This window comes from Pleurodeles waltl, chromosome 5, assembly GCF_031143425.1.
Source record: "Pleurodeles waltl isolate 20211129_DDA chromosome 5, aPleWal1.hap1.20221129, whole genome shotgun sequence".
Classification (NCBI taxonomy): Eukaryota; Metazoa; Chordata; class Amphibia; order Caudata; family Salamandridae; genus Pleurodeles; species Pleurodeles waltl.
Window position 1 is genome coordinate 191139565 of NC_090444.1, and position 19394 is coordinate 191158958.

The window sequence follows — 19394 nt, forward strand, 5'->3', positions numbered from 1 at the left end:
GAATATGGTCATGATTGTGGGAATGGAGGGTCACTGTAGAATAATATATGACTGAGGCGTACTAATAAGTCTATGTCCTATGATTAGGAACTAGATCACTGTCTTACCATGGACGCAGACTTTGCACCAAGGTTCAAATGAGAGAGTTCCGGGTTCCCTGGCGTTAGTCATCTCCATGTATGAGAGGTGTTGGCTGGGCGATATGGAGTTGATTGGAAGTCAGAGGTGTCTGAGGACAAAAAAAAAAAAACGGAGGAGCCTTTCTCTACTCACCCAATAAGGTGTGCCAAATCATGGTTGCCTGCTGCATTTTGCACAACAAAGCCCTTTGGCAGAACATCATTGCAGAGGATGGAGACCGTGAAGAGCCACTGGATGAGGACGTTGAAATGCCTAATAAAGATGACAGTGGTGAAGAAGAAGGAACTGACCAACGTCAAGATGTTATTGACCACTTCTTTACCTGAGTTTAAGTGTACCTTTACATATTGTAACCTCCAATGTCGGAGCAACTTGGGACATAGTGAGCATAATCATTTGAGTCACATTGTTTATGTGAAATCATTCATTTTCCCTTGTTATTCTGTTTCTGGGCCCTTCACCATGTCATCTTAATTTGGGCATTTCAAAGTTGTGACAATTGCAGTGATATGTTGTTGTTGGAAAGTACAAAGTGAACACGTGTTAACTCTGGGACAGACTCCCACTTGGGATGGATAGATCTTGTACAGAGGCAACTTGCACTGTGATTGAATGGAAGTTCTTGAGATTGTGTCAGACCTGTTTTCTGTGCAATGTTGCCATCAAGGCAATATATGCTACTTAACTTGCTCAATCCACATGTGTATGTCAAGCCATACCGTACTGGTCTTCCTTCAATTCCTTCACGTTGGCTAAATCTTTAATTTGTGTTCAGTGTAGGAAGGTGTTGATGTGTTTCCTCATAGTTGATAGAACTTTTTTAAGCATACCACTGAATTATGGTTGTGGCATTGCACCAGAGGCTGCCACAGTTTCCTGTAATGGTCACGTGGTCTCATATTGTGTCGCTGCCATGATGTAGACTGTTGGTGTTATTGATGTAGGATTCCTATTGCGAGGACGGGGTGGCTGGCTCCAGCTGAGGACAAGCCTTAATAATAGTTTGCCTATTTATTTTGATCCCATGTAATATTCCCTTTCTTCCATTGTGCAAGGTCATGGAGTGTCTATTTCTAGATGGCACAGACTATTGGGGTTATGCATGATTTGTAAAACTTAGCTCTGATTTAGTCACAGACTTATTACCTACATAAGTATAACACCAGTACATTTTGATTTTGATGTATTTGAATGAGATGATTAACACATTATCTCTTTGTCATATCTATTTTTTCTTTGCAATTAATTGTTCAATTGATTTGACAGAATGATGATGGAAGACAGACATGAAAAATGAAATGCAAAAGTAAATACAGCAACAGTCTTGGAGTTTGTGTCATTATCATTTATTTACTTGGCACAAAGGAACTGAAAAGTGTTTCAAACAATAAAGCAATGACCAAAACACAAGAAATCTAGTCTATCATGGTGGATGAAAGTATAGTAGGAGAGGCAAAAAAGTTTGGCGTCCAATGTACAAAATATAACAGTCCTCCAAAAAGTTAAATGTGTCCCTGAAATAGCATGCAGAGCTGAGATATGGTGCAGCTCAGATGGGAGATGGAGGTGTGGGCCGAGTGAGATTTACTGGAGCAGTCTGCCCAGACAGACTAGATGGACCAGGCTGCTCCTGATCATCCAGACTTGCAGGAGTGGAGTCTTCACTGAAGGCTTGATCCTGGTCTCGAGTAGGGGTTTCTTGAGTAGCAGATGGTGGCCCACTGGCCCTAGGGCGTTGGACTTGAGAAGAATGCAGACAATATGGCATTAAAATCTGTTTTGCACCTCAAATGTGTCTTTAACTACAAATTGGGCAACGTAAACATGTAAAATCAAACTGGTGAAATGATTAGACCTTTGTATGATTTTCATTGTTTTACACATGCAGGCTGGTTTACACAGATGCAAACTCCAGTAATTATGTTAGAGAGATGTCCTGAAATGCAAAATGGTATTTCTGAAGTGTACATTACAGATACCAGACATTCATCCCAACACAGTATTGACTAGATAGACCATTCGAAGGCCTAGCATGCTATAAAACATTAGATAAACTGTAGTTCATTTTAGTAGAAAAACTGGCATTCGTCGTCATATGGACAGCGCAAAGTAAATTGTGTGTGGATATTATTTCTATTCAGTATTCCATACAACATGATAGGAAATCTTGGGTTCAACAAACTATCAAATATGTGTGCAATTACATCAATTCAATGTAGATATGAGAAGGTGTCAACATGCTCGATGAACACAACAACTGACATTTTCATACATAGCATGACCTAGTGACTGTTAAATGCACAAGTTTTTGAGATGTGTGCAGATATGGAAGTAAAGGAAGGTAGAGCAACATTAAATTGCACTATTATTTTGCAGATGAAAATTCAGTTAATCATGGTAGTTGTAGTCATCTGTTGACACCATAGACAATAGTTGTTAAAAAGTGAGCTACACGTACCTATTTCAATAACTATATTGGAGATGAACACACATTTGCAAAATGTACAAATATGTGGGTATGATTTGAATAGGTGAAAATACCACTTAGCACTATACCTTCATGTGCAAATGGATGGAGTTTTGGACCTTCTATTGTAGAACAACAATGTACATTCATAAAAAGCAAGGGACAATGCAAATGCAGGGGATGATCCATGGTGAACGACACACAATCTGACTTAACATATTGCACATTCTTAAAAAGAGGGATACGACCATGATGCTAGTAATTGGAATGAAAGAAGATATTTTGTGGTGTCAAGTTTAGATATATCTGTATTGATTAGGGTGTTGAAGCATTCTAAATGGCTAACTTAAGGGCAGAACTCCATTTGTGATTGTTGAGACATTGCTAAGTGCAACTTACCACTATCCACTCTGCCAGGGATTCCAGTCAAACCTTCAGGAGGTAGGATTTGCAAGACCTTCTCCGAGGGAACAAGTTTTAATGGGGGGGCTAGGAGATACTCTGGGCCTCCAGGTGATGCTTGGAGGCAAGTGAGCACACTTTCCCCAGCAGGTCGTTCCAGCTCTTCCTAATTTCCTCCTGTGTGCACAGATTGTTAGCTGCAGCATCCACTCTGTCCTCTCTTCTGGACCACATTTGCCTTTTCTGAGATATGGATGTATTTTCTACTTGTGCGCCAAACAGTTCTGGCTCTACTCTAATGATTTCATCCTCCATGACAGGCTACTCTGCCTCTGTGAACCGTGGATTTCTCCCCCCTACCATTGTGACTAAATGTGAAAAAACAAGTGCCCAAATAGTTGCAGGGTAATCAAAAAAAGTTAGAGTAACAAAGCAAACAGAGGTAGAGAAACAGAAAAAAACCCTGGCTCGTCTGTGGCAATTTCTGCTGGAAAATGGTCTGCTGCAGTGTGATGGCAAAGGATCATGGTCTGAAATGGAGTTTGTTGGAAAAGAGGTCTCTGATTGGCAGTCAGTTTGTACCCTGTCGAAGTGGGCACTTTCACTCTAGTCAGGTCTAGTCAGGGCAAGGGAGATACACACTTAGATAACCCCTGCTCACCCCCTTGGTAGCGTGGCACAGGCAGTCATGGCTTATCTCAAAGGCAATGTGTAAAATATTTGTACCAACACACACAGTAATACAGTGAAAACACTACAAAATGGACACCACACCAAATAGGTATTATTTATCTAAATTAAACAAGACCAAAATGACAAACATCCAACATACACAAGTCAAGATATTAATTTTCTAAGTAAAAAGAGTCTTACTCCATAGAAAACACTGGAAATATTGATTTTACACAAAGTACCTGTTTTGCGTCAAAAAAAAAGCTGCACGGGCTAAGGGCGTCAAAATCAGCAATGCGTCTATTCCCTACTCGCAAGTGAGACCGTGCGTAATTTCTTCTTCAGTCGGATAGGCAATGTGTCATTTTTCTCTTCCACAAGAAAGCGATCCGTCGATTTCAGGATGTGGCACCTCGGATCCATGCAGGATCATGATGACTTTGACACCCAGCGATGATTCATGAGAAATCCAGTCACAAGGTGTTGGAAAACCGTGCTTTGTGGGATTTGCATTGTTATTAGACTGCACCCTGCAATGGGTTTACTTAGGGCCTACCTTAGGGGTGCCTAACATGTATAAAAAGGGAAGGTCGAATTAGCATGTTAAAACTGCACACACAGACACTGCAGAGGCAGGTCTGAGCCATGTTTACAGGGCTACTCGTGTGGGTGGCACAATCAGTGCTGCAGGCCCAAAAGTACCATTTGATTTAGAGGCCCAAGGCGCCTCTAGTGCACTTTACTAGGGACTTACTAGTAAATCAAATATGGCAGTCATGGAAAAGCCAATTACACATACAATTTACACAGCAGCACTTGCACTTTATCACTGGTCGGCAGTGGTAGAGTGCCCAGAGTACCAAAAACAGTAAAAACTGAGTCCAGCACACAGTCAAAACCTGGGAAGCAGAAGCAAGAAAGACAGGGGAGACCACACCAAGGATGCCAGATGTAACAGAGTTGTTTTTTAGAGTGTTTTGCGAGTGTTCACAAGTAGACTAAATGCAATAGGTGTGGGTTGCTAGCATCCAACCAATGGCCACAGCCATAGTACTATACTGGACGGATTCCACGATTGATTCCCACCATCATGGGACCGCTACTGATACAGCACCAGCACAACTGTGTTATCTAAATAGGCTTGGCAGGGTCCCGCTGTCAAGATGCCGATGGGATGCTAATTGTCAGCATTGGAGTCTCACACGTTGGCAGCGGGATGCAACTGGTGCATTGGAGGGCAGTCCCTTGTGGTTCTCTTTGGTTCAGCCACAATTCATCAAAATGCGGTGAACGGAACACCATTGGCATGACGGTCTTTTTGGGTCCGCCACAAATGCTGGTGGTAAGACCGCCAAGAAATACATCAGGCCCTGAGTGACTACAACGTGACAACACCTCTTATGTGGCTTCTCTCATATCCCTATCACCTTTCCCCCTTTTTGCTGTTAGTATTGAGCTGCTCAGTCTTGGATGTGTTCAGCACTGTCGATAGAGAAGGATGCTTGTATGTTTCATGTCATTTCTGTAGCAAGATTTAGATATGCATATTAGGGGTAAATTGACTCTGACAACACCAAGGGGAGAGAATTATAGGCTTTTATTGCCCCAAAAAGGCTCTGCCATCCTGACGAGACTTGCTGATCTTGAGCACTTTTAATAAAATGTCTATGGAAAAATACAGGGCCAGGGCAGGTGCATGCCTGGAAACCCTGCACTGCAAAATGAAGGATCATTATTATGTGTGATTTTAAAGCATATGCAAAAACGTTTAAAGAGTAATCTGATATGGATTTGGATCCAGTGTAAAGCTAGGAGATAACTTGCAATGGAGGAGTGATGGAGCAGATTGAGGGGTTGGTGGGCATACGCATTCTGCACAATCTGAAGGTGACAAGTAGTGCATGCAAAAAGACACAGATAGAGGGCATTTGAATTATCAATTCTGGATTCTACAATTGCTTAGGTGACAGGGCAATGCATCTCTATAGAAAGGTAAGGCAATATTTTGCTCAACAGTTGAAGATGGAAAGGCTCCTGAGCCTTTGGGTATCTAAGGCTTAAATGAGACTGTCATCGCATAGGATTCTTTTGTGCCACTGGAACCAAGCTACACCTGACTGAAAAGTCCAAATTGCCTGTGTTCTGGTTCAGGAAGGATCAAGCCTGGGAATTCGGACTGGACTTTTCCTATTGGAACTGGGTCAAGAATGATTTTCATGTGACTGGGTCCAAACTGAGGTGCCATGTTGGGCAAAACAATGATCGGTTGAAATACCATTCCAAGTGACTGTCAGTGTTTAAACAAATTGTAGGCATTTCTTACATCATCTTTTGTGTGTTTGATATACCACTCTAAGTGGCAAGGGTATGCTCAGCTCTGGGTCACTGGAACCAAGCTACACTTGACTGTAGAACTCCAGTTAGGGAAAATCAGTCTTGGGTTGCTTGTGGTTTGGTTCAAGAAGGACCTGGCCACTAGTTCAGACTGGACTATTCCTATTGAAGTAGGATCAAGACTGATTTGCATAAAGCAGGGTCCAAACTGATGTGGCAATATAGGCAAAAGAACAATGGATTGGAATGCTACATTGACAGATTGCCAGTGGTTAGGCAAATTGCAAGCATTTTTCCCATCACCTTTTTGTGTTTGTGTAAAGAGTAGACATTAGCAGAAAATATCTGGTGATCCACAGGGAGTTTGGATAGAATAAGAGCCATCTAACTCAATGATCTTGTTTTTATCTAGGTTAAAGTTGAAGCTTAAGGAAGTTTGTGGACATTCAGGCCCATATTTATACTTTTTGATTCAAACCAGCGCTGGCGCTGGGTTGCGTCAAAATATTTAACGGCCGGCTAACGCCATTCCTACGCGCCATGCGGGTGCCATATTTAAGGATTGACGTTAGCCAGCGCTGCGGGCTGTCAGAGTAAAAAAAAATATGACTCAAACCAGGCAGCGCGTAGCGTAGGGGACAATGGGGGTTGTGCGTCAAAAAATGCTGCATGTCAGGTTTGAGTCAAAAATCATGGCTCAAACCGGACTTGCACCATTTTTTGGCGCACAACCCCCAATGAAATGACTCCTGTCTTAGCAAAGACAGGAGTCATGCCCCCTTGCCCAATGGCCATGCCCAGGGGACTTTTGTCCCCTGGGCATGGCCATTGGGCAGAGTGGCATGTAGGGGGGCCCAAATTAGGCCCCCCTATGCCACTTTAAAAAATAAAAAAATAATACTTACCTGAACTTACCTGTACTTACCTGGGATGGGTCCCCCCATCCATAGGTGTCCTCCAGGGGTGGGCGAGGGTGGCAGGGGTTGTCCCCGGGGGCAGGGAAGGGCACCTCTGGGCTGCTTCCATGGTCAGAGACCATGGAAGTGAGCCCACAAGTCCCTTAACCCCTGCCCTCACCAAGGCATAAAAAAAAGGCGCACATCAGGCCCGGCGCCGTTTTTTAAGGCCCGCCTCCTCCTGTGCGCCAAAATGACGCGGGACTATAAATAGGGCGCACAGGCCTTAAAGTCATTTTTTGGACGGGAACGCCTACCTTGCATGTCATTAACGCAAGGCATTTTTCTGCATCCAAAAAATGACGCACACAGAGTAATTTTCATGTCCGCAGGGTCAGGCGTCATAGTATAAATATGGTGCACGTTTTGCGCCGAATGAGCGTCAAAAGTTTTGACGCACATTCGGTTCAAACAGAGTATAAATATGCCCCTCAGTCTATAACTAGTGGCAAAGTGTCTTAGGACAACCAGCTCCTAAGACATGATTAAAGTTGATGCAAACTTCATTCATGTCACTATAAAGGCTAGTGACTCCTTGGGTGTAGTCCATATAGCGCATAAATGTAATGTGATATGTGCTTGGCCGGGAGAAGTCTATGGAACTCCACACCAGACAGAGCATGGCAATAAAAGAGGCATGATTACTATCTGGCTATCCTCCAGTAAAAATGACTGAATGTAGTTTAAAGGCTTGCACATTATTCTTGCCTCCCCCAGCCTTACAACTAAACTGTTATGACACTTAGGGCCTGATTACAACTTTGGAGGAAGGTGTTAATCCGTCCCAAAAGTGACGGTAAAGTGACGGTAAAGTGACGGTAAAGTGACGGATGTACCACCAGCCGTATTACGAGTCCATTATATCCTATGGAACTCGTAATACGGCTGGTGGTATATCCGTCACATTTGGGACGGATTAACCCCTCCTCCAAAGTTGTAATCAGGCCCTTAGTATTGAAGGCTGGGGGAGGACTAGGAGAATAAACACAGCAACACTACTTTCATCCAATATTATGTGTACTTCATTTTGAAAAATTAATGAAGCAATTTCCATTCCATGTAGTGATTTAAAGACAGTCTGAATGGGATGAAGCACAACTCAGAAATCTGCATACTGATCTTTTTTTCTGTGACCTTGGTACAAAAGAATAGTAGAGATGTTGGTCTGCTGTTGATTAAGCTTGTGTTATCCAGCAATGTTTGTTCAGCAGAGGGAGATTGCAAGCCTTTTTCTGTTTAGTTGGGGGCAACCCTGCTTCAAGGAATAATTAGTAACTTGCAGAGTACAGGGGCCACTTTGTTTGCTGTGAAACAAAGAATGTGTACTGGCAAGGGTCATCTGGAGAGTCAGATTTGATTGTTTTCACAATTTTGGTTGTTGCATCAGAAGTTAATGGTCTGTACTGAGACAAGTCCGAATTATTTGCTGTGGTGAAATGGTTGGAGAAGAAAAAGAAGAAGAAGTAATGGAGAAGGACTGGTAGGCAAGTCTAATCTTGTGTTAAAGAATATAAAGAGAGGTTCGCATAGAGATAGTATTGTGAGGAAGTAAGTAGAGCATAACGTCAGTGACCATAGGGCCTGAATTGGATTGGTATAGAATATGTTTATAATTCAGACAAAATAGCACAACATTTTTAGGCTGTGTGACTGGGAGACAGTCAAGATGAGACAGGAAACTATCCAAAGTAAATAGAATAACTAGGTGGGGCTGTGCCACATCAGTTGGCGAAGTTCTAATGTGGCTTATTAGTATAGAAGATTGCTTTGGCTAAAGAAGTTGAAGAGTCTGCCCACATATACTAAAGTCACTAAGGTGAAGAATTTGGATGGGAAAAAGGTGAGTGGTATTATACAGTCAGTACATTCTGAACCACAATCCTGAGAATTATCTGGTGGGTGATTGACCAGTATGCCTTTTTCATTAGTTGATTTGCAACACTTTGTCATCGACATCCTTGTAGGAAATTGGGTTAATGGTCGAAACCCTACTCCAGCAAAAACCACGATTCTTGTCAGGGTGAAACACAAGCAAACCCTAAATTAACCTGTGCTTGACCCTCTGGGAGTTTGGCACAAAACCAGTCAGGCTTAACTTAGAGGCAATGTGTAAAGTATTAACGGAGCACATAAACAGAAATTTCGGAAAATAGACTCAAAGTCAATACATTATTTGAAACCAAAACAACAGAAATTCAATTAGTTAAACCAGAGATATGCAAATTTCAAAATGTAGATAGAAATAGTACTTAAAAGCACAAAGCACCTACTGTAGTATCTGGTCACCCTGGTCACCCTGGACCAAGACAAAGTCGCAAGTTCAGACCTCCTGTGATGGATCATGGGCTGGAAATAGGGCCCAAGTTAGACCTGCTGAACAAAGTACCTTAAATGCAGATTGTGGAATGGTGCAAGGTCCTGCGTGAGGGATTAATTGCTCAGCCATGATTCAGAGGAGCTGCATGGCTGCAATGTGAGGTCCTGTATTGAGGATGCATCGTGCAGAGTTCTGAGGAGCCACATGGCTACGATGTGACGTCCTACATCGAGAACCCATCGTGCTACGGCGGTCCCAAGGAGCTTTGAGGTCCTGCATCCGGGATGCATCACACAGTGGCAGTTCGTATGCGAAGCCCCCTCAGTCAGAGTAATCTGCCAGTACCCTGATGTAAGATCGAAGGTACTGACAAACTTAGCAGCACCTAGTGTTCTGCTTTCCTTCTCTTATCTTCTGACCAAACTTACAAAACCTCTCTGGAATGCACTTCTTAGTTTAAAGAAGACATTTATTGTTATTATTACTTCACCAAGAGGTTCCTGAAAGACATAATTAGTAGGTTGGAAGCACACATTTAAAAGTAGTCGCAGCAATGAAAGCAAAATATATCAAAGTACTTCTCCGTTGCAATGTACACATCAAATACATGTGATTATATTATAGCATAACTTCAAAGCAAAGCATAAAAGTCAAAATTGCATCACCGTAGGGCCTATCACTCCACTTCATCTTTCTGGGGCTCCGGTTCAACTGCGAGAAAGAGATTTTCTACCCAAACGGGGACAGGCAACTGACGTCTGTTCCTGTCTGAAGTCAAGATATTTCTCCCCCTCGCTATTGCCCAGGGCCATCGTTAAAAGCAAACTCAGTGTGAGAACCGAATAAACTTGGAGAGTGGCCAATTCTCCAAACTCCACTCGTTCTCAGACTGGATTGAGAGGTAAACACAAAATCTACGCGCTCTTATCAGCTAGGGTTTGGTGTGAAAAACACAGCTTGGTCTATCATGTGGAAAAACAGAGCTTGGAAAAACACAGCTCATCTGCAATGTCTCAGCTGTAATGTTTAACTCCACGTTAAAGCCAATAGGCAGCTAACCTAAATACCAAATGTAATATCTAATGCCATGTTAAAGCCAATAGGCATCTAACCTAAATACCAAATGTAATGTCTAATGCCATGTTAAAGCCAATAGGCGGCTAAACTGAATACAGAATATAATGGGTAATGTCCTGTTAAAGCCAATAGGCAGCTAACATGAATTATGTGCTACTGGTGAACATTGAGCAACTAATATGCGCAGTGGTGAAACACAAAGTCATTGGTCAAACACAATTAATAGCATAACACTCCACCCTATGACCAATGAATTTTTGTGTACATACCTCTTATTTCAAATAAAAACACAAAACAAAAACATCAACAAAAAAACATTATAAGCAAATCAGATTTGAATGATAAAAGCAATCACTGTAAAGCAATGGAAGTGGATTAACATATTGATCTCATAACCTTTCACATCAGGTACATCTACAATGAAAAGACTGAAGCTTATATACTCTGATTGGGATAATAGTGTCTCTAAAACAGCAAGTTGATATAGCATGAGTTCTACTCATGTAAAGGTACACGGTCCACCTGAAAGGTTTGCTGGAATGTAAGTGAAAGTCAGAGTTCCACATGAAAAAACACAGACAGTTAACTGGTAAGGTTGCTTAGTTCCAGTGGAAGAATGTAATCAAACAAGCTGACAAACTTTACATTGATCCTATGTAGAACTTGAACTGAAGGCACCAGTTGCGCAAAATGGATCCATGGGGTTTGTACTTTAATCAATCAGGTTCAGGTTGGGGGTTCAGTCCCTCCCCCGACCCCACACGCACACACCCGAAGGGAGACCACACAGCACACTCATGGTCAGTGGCGAGTCGTGGTAGGATCTGCAAAAGAAAAAAGTATGACTTTTCTTGCAAATAACATTTGTCATCTGAAATGTGCCCTTCTTCCTTTCCTTGTTTTATAATCTGGGGGCCCTTTTTTATAATTTCTGCAGGTTCTGGAGGGTCATTTGGGGCTTCAACCCAAACCTTAGCACTGAGGTTTTTATCTGCTGCACACAGCTTCCCTTTCCTTGCACTGTCAGAAGGGCTGGGCAGACTCCTTCTTTACCAAACCTCCATTCACTGCACTTTTGACAAGTTGGGCAATTCTATCTCCAATCTGTATGAATGAATCAGATTCTCTTCTAGTTATCAGCATCATTTTGATTTTGACTTGGTAATCTGCAGCAATCACTCCCCCTAACACCTGATCAATTTGACATATCTGTCCTGGTAACTTTTCTCTCCCCACCTGATCTTTGACTGTTTGTGGAACAGATCTCTGTTGTGCATGCTGACAAATAGGACATAGCCAAATCACAGCTTTTACCAAATCTAGGGGAATGTGCATCTCTCTAATCTCTGCCCACCTATAAGTGGCGTTTTCTCCCAGATATCCACATTTCTGGTGCACCCACTTAGCCAACCCCACTAAGTCAGAATTCTGGGTAGACACTTCTGTACTTTTCTCTTTAACATCTGCAAGGGAATTGAACCAGTTATGTACAAGCCATGTGGAAAACCAAACGGATAAACTATTGGCAGTGAACCAAGAATCAGTGTAAAAATGACACATCTCAAGCAGCTCTTGCTTTAAAGTCTGACACACATTGTACAACTCTGTTCCTTCTCCCGTGGTAGACAACACCTTTTCAGTCAATGAATCAGTAGTCAAACAAACATGCATTTTATCCTCAGGGGACACAAATTCAAATGGTGCGCTCAATTTCACTGGTGACTCTTTTACCTGTGGTACTCCCTGCACCTTCTCCTCATCCTGAAAAGGGGCTTGTGACACCTGTTCATGTAGGGCTGCAGTGCCTCTAGCCCTGTCTTGCATGTACCAGATCCAGTGTAAGATACTAGCCTCCTGTCCTATACTGTGAGAGTTAGGCAAACTCATCACCCACTGCGTGCTTGATATTTCAGGTTTCAGAATTACATTATCATTTAATGTCATTTGCTCTATATTCACTAGAGCCCAATAACAAGTCAAAAGCTTACTCCAAAGTTCCAGGGGCACTCTTGTCCTCCCCTGTTCCTGATTTACATGTAAATCAGTGTTTCCCTCTGGCACTGCGCAGAAACCTAAAGTCTGAATTATTTCATTTGCCAAATGTTTTTTCCTAGTTACTTTGTACCAAAGTGTTAAGATTTCTCTCAGATGAGGACTATACTGTTTCCAAAAATCAAACAAGCTCATGAAACTCAGTGTCTCTTGCTTAGTGCAAATAGTAAGAAACTCTAAAATCTTTTGTTTTACTTGTGACAACATCTGTCTATTTTCTGGGTTCCACTGAATTCCCAGTAACTGCACATTTTGCGACAGTACTTCTGCCTTATCTGAATTAATTTTAAACATCGTACTTTGCAAAAGTGGTCTGAAAATAACATTCCTAACTCTGCTCTCAATGTTATCTGTTAAGGAATGCACTTCAACTGTAAGCAGACAAAAGTATCCAAACCCTTCTGTCAAGAACAAAAGGGACCTCCTTTCTTTCAAAAGGCACATTTTCTAAATCTGCTTTATCACAGCACTCATCCCAAGACTCACACAGTCCTGATAAACAAGAAAACATGTTTCTCACAGCACCATAAGGCAGTTTAACTTCACATGCATTTTCAGACATGGCCTGCCGTGCTTTGTTGATTCTCTAAACAACAAAAAACAATGACACTTTTAAATATTACACTGGCAATCTCTAACTCAGACTCCCAGACTGCCGATTCACGCCAAAATGTTCTGCTTTCCTTCTCTTATCTTATGACCGAGCTAACAAAACCTCTCTGAAATGCACTTCTTAGTTTAAAGAAGACATTTATTGTTATTATTACTTCACCAAGAGGTTCCTGAAAGATGAAATTAGCAGGTTGGAAGCACACATTTAAAAGTAGTCGCAGCAATGAAAGCAAAATATATCAAAGTACTTCTCCGTTACAATGTACACAGCAAATACATGTGATTATATTATAGCATAACCTCAAAACAAAGCATAAAAGTCAAAATTGCATCACCGTAGGGCCTATCACTCTGCTTAATCTTTCTGGGGCCTGCAAGTTGATGACTCCGGTTCAACTGCGAGAAAGAGATTTTCTACCCAAATGGGGACAGGCAACTGACGTCCATTCCTGTCTGAAGTCAAGATATTTCTCCCCCTCGCTGTTGCCCAGGGCCATCGTTAAAAGCAAACGCAGTGTGAGAACCGAATAAACTTGGAGAGTGGCCAATTCTCCAAACTCCACTCGTTCTCAGACTGGGTTGAGAGGTAAACACAAAAGCTACGCACTCTTATCAGCTAGGGTTTGGTGTGAAAAACACAGCTTGGTCTATCATGTGGAAAAACAGAGCTTGGAAAAACACAGCTCATCTGCAATGTCTCAACTGCAATGTCTAACTCCACGTTAAAGCCAATAGGCAGCTAACCTAAATACCAAATGTAATATCTAATGCCATGGTAAAGCCAATAGGCAGCTAACCTAAATACCAAATGTAATGTCTAATGCCATGTTAAAGCCAATAGGCAGCTAAATTGAATACAGAATATAATGGGTAATGTCCTGTTAAAGCCAATAGGCAGCTAACATGAATAATGTGCTACTGGTGAACATTGAGCAACTAATATGCGCAGTGGTGAAACACAAAGTCATTGGTCAAACACAATTAATAGCATAACACCTAGTCTGTCGAATAGCTCATCAGTTCAGTTTATGGGGAGAGCATCAGTTTTAGTGATGGAGCTGAGTCCCCTGTAGTCCACACAGAACCTAAGTTCTGGAGTGGCTCCTGATAGGGCAGCCATGGGCACCAGCACAACTGCATTGGATCAAGGACTGTTGGAGGGCTCAATCCTCCCATAGTGCTAGCATCTTGGAAACTTCCTCCTTGATACTAGCTTTCACCTTGTCCGACAGCCTGTAAATTTTATTTTTAACAGGCATACCGTTTCCAATATTTATGGCATGGGTCCACAGGTGTTTGAGCCCAGGGGTGAGGGAGAACAATAAAGCAACCTGACCCAACAATTGGTGACATTCCTTCTGCTATTCTAGAGTCAGATTAGGGTAGAAGTTGACACCACCTACTGATCCATCATGCTCCTTTGAGGATAGAAGGTCAGGGAGAGGCTTGCACTCTTGTTCCACCCAACCATCTGTCACCAGGAGCATAGCGATCTCATACCTCTCAAAGTGTGGCTTGAGGTGATTGATATTGAGGATCTTTATGGGGTTTCTAGGATGTTTGAGATCCACCAGGTAATTAGTCTCCCCCTTCCACTCCTTCATCCCACAGGGGCTGGTCCAACAAACTTGGAGAGCTCCAGGCTGCACCTGTTCCAAGACCCACACCTTCTGGCTAGTCTGAAACCAACTCTACCACAGTGGCCTTCTGTCATTCCAGGGTATTATTACCTTTTGGCTGGCCTCAAGATTCACCTTAGCCTTCTTCCAGAAAAGCTGCATCTGGTTGTGGAGAGCCAGCATGTAGCTGACAAGCTTCTGAGGGGGCATCCTTGAAGCTTGTTCCCATCCCTCTCTCACTAGGCTGAGAGGTCCCCTAATGGGGTGACCGTAGAGGAGCTCAAATGGGCTGAACCCAACCCCTTTCTGCAGTACCTCTCTGTAAGCAAATAGTAAACATGGTAAGAGGACATCGCACTGAGGTGAGCTCAAACTTGGTAATAAGGATGGTTTTCATTGGAGTGTACTTCATCTGGTTCCCCATCTCCAGGGTAAGTAAGGTATCCCTCTTCACTGTAGGCACTTATTTCCATAGTGACCGCCGGCACAGGCAGGTTGCCGCCAGCCAATGGCCTAGTGGTACCTGCAGTCTCAATCAGCCACGGCAGTGCTGCAAGCAGCATTGCCCTCTGGATTACGAACTGCGTTTCCGCCGGACTTTGCATAGCGGTCCCACTGCCATGCAAAGGTTGGTGGAAAGGGGATGCCAGGGGCCCCCATTGACAGCCCTGTCGTGATTTTCACTTCCCAAATGACGGGCAGTGAAAAGCGCGAAACACTGAATGCACCGCACATTGCCGCCAGCTCTATTACGAGCCGATGTCAATGTTGTGTTGTGTTTCCCACTGAGCTGGCGGGAGGAAATGTTGTTTCTGCCCAGTGGCCCAGCAGCAAAGTCGGAAAAGGTACCGCAGAGGGACGGTCACATATGCGGTCATCCTGACGCGGGACTTTGGCGGGCGGCCTCCGCCACCTGCCAAAGTCATAATGAGGGTCATAGTTTTGCAATTTTAAGCCTTTAAAAAAATGTGCAGTCCGTATCAGAGGCGCTAGAACCATGGCATGCAATTGTTTCAGATTATTTCACTTGTCTTCTGCCTCTTGAAAATGATTGTGTCATAATGGTAACAATAGACACTTTTACAAATATGGCCCATTTTCTTTCATGCATTAAGTTAACCACTCCTTAAGAAAAGACAGAGTGATTTTTGACAGATATGTTTTGTCTTTGAGGATTGTCTCACGCAATAATCTGATAAAGTCACTGGATAGCTGTCATGTTTTTGGAGGACTATGTGTAAAGTATTTGGAAGTGAACAGGCTCTGCTTTTTAGTTTAATAGTTATCATGCCCAAGCTGACATAGGAAACAGTTCAGATTGTGAAGGACTATTTGCAGTGTTTTAGATAGGTACCCAAGATGATTGGGTTTCTTATCTTCCAGTAACAGAATATTCTTAAATAATGCAGTTTATGGCTTTATAACGATATTGCCATTCTTATGCACGCATGATTTTGATCCATGGGTTTTTTAATCTCCTCTCAGATTTAATCCATAATTCTTGCAGCCACAGAATACTTTGTTCGTTTGAAGAGGCAAGTCCAACTTGTTTCTGAAAGTTTACTTCATATTTAAATCATATAGTATGCTGATGAATCAAGAGCAAGTTCCATTAATATTTGGCCTGTGAAGAAGGATTAGTTGCCTGTTCTTTTTCGAATAGTTCATAATTTATCACTAAAGTTTTGACCATGAGTTTCAGGCAATTTCTGAATATTCAACAAATGAATCCTATGGCATTTCAGTTGAAATTACCTCATACATAGAATATTCACCCCTTTATTCATTCTTCTGAACCCAGAGCTTATCTACCTGATAATTATTGAACACCAGTTGAACCTCTTCCAATAATGATACATGGAAACCTACGACATTAAAGAAATCTGTGATTCTCCAAATTTCAAAGGAAAATGTCTGTTTTTGATCTAGTGGAAAGAACACCTCCAAAAAAAGAATTCCTTTAGAGATTGTTCTTCGGTTTGGGCTCTTGTGTTGGTCTTTTGTTTTTTTCCCAAAACATCTGGATGAGCCCAAACCATCTGACGGGGAGCTTACTGCCACATTTGTGCCCAGAACTAAGCTAGAAATCATAGCTTACCCGAGCAATTTTGGAAGATGAAGAAATCTCCCATGACCTACTATTCAACACTTTATTGCGCTGTGCGCCAAGTTAAGAGTAGTGCCTTCTGATCGTCTGAATTGCTCACTCACCTCGACAGCCACTGGGATCCAGAGGGATCACATTTGGGTAACATGTGGCATAGAATGTAGGCAGTGGTAGCAGTGCTCCTGAAATTTGTGCTTCTTTGAGGATTCACAGACAGCATGAGTTTCCATTAAAGTGCAGAGGCTGACTATATAAAGAACACGATGTTGGCCTCGCTATTGTGTGCAGCATTTGAAAAGACAAAATGCATTACTGTGTATGCATTGTGTGATTTATCTTCGCTCACTTTAACCCTTGCTATATTTTTCTCCCTGATTTTGCTGATCAGATTTGACTCATCCTTAATCCTCATTCTTCTGTCGTCTGGATTAGCATTGTTTGCTATTTGTTAACTCAAGCAGTTTGAATCAACTTCCTTTTGGATCTTCAAACTCTAGACCTTTATAGTTATTTTGTCTTTTATGATGTCACGGGAGTGTGGTCCCTTGCAGATTTCTCCAGTGCAGTCCTCATCTTCAATCAAGAACAACATAGATTGCCAAAGTAGATTTTTTCCATTCTTTGAGTTTTTATACCTTGCTGTGATCCTCTAAAAGAGACACCTTTCAATAGTTTTCAAATAATGCACTTTGCAGTGTGGCACCATCGCTACTGTGAGAAGTCACTCTTTCCTTGAGTATTCCTGAAGGGCAATCAACCGACCAACATCTTGCCAGTCCTTAGCAGGCAGGAGGTTGTGGGGATTCATGAGAACCTGTATTCAGAGATAGGGCAATCACAAGAACCTGTATTCAGATAAAAGGATTGGGTAACTTGCCCTTTCAAGAACTCAGTAAATTCCTCCCTAGTCACCCAAAATGCATTGAATCTCAACATACCCTGATTTCCCGCTGTTTCTCTTCCTGTTGTGATATCAAGGAGAGTATGATTTCCTAAGTCCCTGGCATACATACATGCACTCTCTACCCTGTCCCTGCCTGATGACCAAATATATGGTATAACTCCAGTCGTTAGGGTGATACTGCTGGTGAGCTGCACAAAGGTCATATGTAGCTGCAAAGGATGTCATGGTGTCTGCCCTTATGAGTCTCCAGGAGAGGGCCTACTCCTGTTTGAGCATCCAAAAGACAATTAAAATCGCCTCCTATGGTCATCGCACCTGAGAGGCTCTTTGCCAGTACTGAACCCACTAAATTATAAAATGCAACCAATAAAGGACGAGGGCCATATATGGTCATGAAGGCCACTGCATACCAAAACATGGTACCGGTTACCATGATCTACTTTCACAGACCATCTGTCCGGGTACAAGACTCCTGAAACTGAAGTTGATTCTTAAAAAGTATCACAGCGGCTCTAAAAACCCTGGAAAAGCTAGTGTGATTATACTTTACCAAATCTGTAGTTATGCAAGAACTTGCAGTTAGACCCAGCAAGTGTGTTACCTAGAGCAGAAAGACAACTGACCTATGTTGCATTGCTGTTTTGAGCACCACACATCTTTTAACTTTTTGAGGAATTCATTAGCGTTCAAGGTAAGCCTGTAAGGGTTGCATTTTGTTCTTTGTTAGCCATTTTTATTACCATACTGGATCAGTTAGATGCGTAAACGAAATTGCTGTGGCATGTGTAACACCTATAAAGAGACAAAATACACATAATACTTAGAACTTGTATAGACCACCCCAAACTACATGTGACAAGCAAATGGGGTGAATGGCACAGCACATCATAATTGAAATGGCCAGCTGACATCAATCCACCACTCCTTTCACACTGACAAACATTTTGAAGAGCTCAGGAACCCTAACTGTAAGTGTCACAGGGCTTCAAGGGTCCAATGGTCGCACAGCTAGGTTGGTGATGCAGAGGTGATGACTGCTCACTAAAACAGATCTGATGTTGTTCCTCTGGGCTCATGGAGGAGACTAAGAACAGGAAGCAAGCGTTTCCCTCTTGTCATTCATTCATGGGGGGGCTCCGATGCAGGAAAAAAGCAGGGCCTCCTGTCGGTATAGCAGTGTTGGTCTCTGGGGTGTGGGTCTCTGGCTTTTGTATAGTTGGTTTGGTTCCTGTGTTCCACTGATCTTCAGAGTTTTCGTTCCTTTTTCAAGCTTACTTGTTCAACAAAAGAAGGACTGTCAGCAGGATTTAGAGTTTGGTAGGTGGGTCACTCCACCACAATCATGGAGATATCCCATCCCCCTTATTGCAAGTGTGACAGAATATAATGGACTTGCAATAAAGTGGTTGGGATATCTACCATATTTATAGTGGAGTCACCCATCCACCAAATGAATTAATTTGGCTGTTTGACTGAAACAGGACTTTCAGCATCGCCAGGAAAAGGAGCAAGTAACTGATGTTGATCACTCAGAGTTTCTGTTCAACATCTTTGAAAGATTTCCACCAATATTGAATGTACCTAATAAAAACCAGAAGGACCATTACACGGTCCAATTCTTATTGGAGATACTCCCAGATTCAAACCACTTTAATGAACTCATTCCTGCCCTTGTAGTTTGATATTGTAACATTCAAGGGCTGAGGCATTGACTTTAGGAGGAGAGCATGGTAA

The 19394-nt window shown here is 42.4% G+C and overlaps 1 long non-coding RNA gene across 1 annotated transcript in view; it reads right to left on the minus strand.

The window, feature by feature from the left end:
• Positions 1-1574: 1574 nt before the first annotated feature.
• The window catches only part of LOC138297230 (uncharacterized), a 93455-nt gene continuing 75635 nt past the window's right edge, over positions 1575-19394 (minus strand). The window contains exon 3 of the long non-coding RNA XR_011203951.1: positions 1575-1881. This is a non-coding gene — a long non-coding RNA (uncharacterized lncRNA). The remainder of the gene's footprint in view (positions 1882-19394) is intronic.